The sequence below is a fragment of the Populus nigra genome, chromosome 6, assembly GCF_951802175.1.
Source record: "Populus nigra chromosome 6, ddPopNigr1.1, whole genome shotgun sequence".
Lineage (NCBI taxonomy): Eukaryota > Viridiplantae > Streptophyta > Magnoliopsida > Malpighiales > Salicaceae > Populus > Populus nigra.
Window position 1 is genome coordinate 9416212 of NC_084857.1, and position 2118 is coordinate 9418329.

A 2118-nucleotide genomic window follows, 5' to 3' on the forward strand; every position below is an offset into this window, starting at 1 on the left:
AAAAACAAAGAGTGTATAATTGAAGCTTGGATAGAATCACCTGCAATACATTGGAGGATTGAAATTACATCCACATGGTCTAATGCCTAAACAAATTCCTATACCAGGATTTCTGTTTCCCAACAATTCATATTTCTCTAATATATGCTTCTTCTTCTTATTTTTTTCTCTCTTTTTATCCAGTACAGATTTACTTACTTTGTAGTTTGTACTGGTCTTATCACTGATCGTACAAGTAGAAACTAGAAGCTGCATCGCAAATTTGTAGGATGAGCCGGGCTAAAAAGAAAGTGGGGATGGCGACAATCAATTCTTAGATTTTAGAAATGAAGCCGTCTTGGTTATTTCCCTGAGAGGTTTATCAGTGAACCTAATTATATTGTAGCAGAGCGCTCCTAGGATGGTACCAATGGGCGGGCCGACAATGTAAACCCAGATACCCTTGAATTGACGCATCACTATTGCAGGCCCCAAGCTCCTAGCAGGATTCATGGATGCCCCAGATACAGGCCTGTAATTCACAATTTTAAGGACACAAAAAAAAAGAGAGAGTCACGTAAAGAATTGCTATTCAAAAAGACACTGGCAGCTTGGATTGCAGCTAGCAAGTGAATTACCCAGCAACGAAAACGTTCAACATAATTGTCATTCCAACTGCAATTCCTGCTAATTCTCCAATCTGCAAGAGTTGAGAATCGAAGAATTAAAATCATATTCGTTTGCTAGATGTAAAGTTTATATGTACACATTTTGAGCATACTCTGTTAGATATTAGTAATCAATCTTTCGAATGCAAGGCAAGGCGTTCTTGTGCTGCTTGTGATTTAAGCAATCAACCAAGAGGGATGGTCTACTTGTCAGTTAGGCTAAACAATCCCAGGCTACTGTAATAAAAATAAACAAAAGACATGTTTTTTTTCCAATAATAAATAAAATAAAATAAAACGTGCATGCTTAAGAGTAACTAACCGCTCTGTTGTCAGTGGCAACACCAGAGATAACAAACATTAAAAGGAACGATATGATTATTTCAGTAACAAAAGAACGGATGTCGGGTCCAACTGGTATTGTCCCAAAGTAAGCCTCGTCTGTCACGCTAAAAAGAAGGCTTAAGGTGCCGCTAGCAAGGAGTGATCCAAGTAATTGTGCCACCATGTATAGAGGTACCTGCAAGTACAAGAAAGAAAAAACACATTTAGCAAGAAGTTCATCAGTCTTTATAATCAACACCTCTCCTGATGAGATGTGCTCCGCCACCATGAGCGACCTGTACAAAGAAACAACGAATATATATGAAGACCAACCTGTTTGTAAGGAAAATGTCTAAAGATGGCAAAAGTAACAGTGACTGCTGGATTGAAATGTGCACCAGAGATATGACCAACAGAGTAAACCATCACCATCACAATTAGACCCCATACCACACAAACTCCTGGAAATGTTACAGAACCATACATCTGATTGACCACGACAGATCCACAACCCATAAAAATCAAGAAAAATGTCCCTACCACCTCTGCTATTATCTGGCAATAAGAAGAGACTTATTAGTCACATAACTCTTAATTTTCTTTGGTATAGCTAGATGGTAACTGTAAGTTTATACAGCGAACAAAAAAAAGTAGAGATAAGAGTTTTTTTAGTACCTTCTGGATTATTTGAACAGTAGTTTCAGGTGGTGAATCCACATCTGTTTTTTTGCCACCTTCTGTATCATCACCGAACTCGTTATTCTCTTGGCAATAAGAAGGCATGTTGTGAAGAAGAAGATGGTGCTTATTTCTCTCCCGTGTCAAGAAATTTAGTGTTGGATAAACCAAGAAAATAAATTTATATATAGTAAAAGATCAATGTCGTTGTTTGGAGATCGATGGCTTAGCTATTTTGACGAGTATCTCATGGAACCAAGAGAATTGTGTAATCTTTAGGCCAGTCATTTAGGCCTCTTACAGGAATAGCTACCGCAATTTTGTCTTGGCCACTATGAATCAAGTCCCTGAGTGAAATTAGGGATTCCATTTCGTCATCTGGTTACGAAACCATTGCCTATTGATTAGGCTTGACCCAATTATCTTAAGACATGCTTGTGTGACTAGACTCGCAACCTTTAGACTGGAA

General features: G+C 38.1%; 1 pseudogene; it reads right to left on the reverse strand.

Moving 5' to 3' along the window:
- Positions 1-279: 279 nt before the first annotated feature.
- Positions 280-1884, reverse strand: LOC133696738 (probable aquaporin NIP-type; annotated as a pseudogene).
- Between the last annotated feature and the right edge of the window lie 234 nt (positions 1885-2118).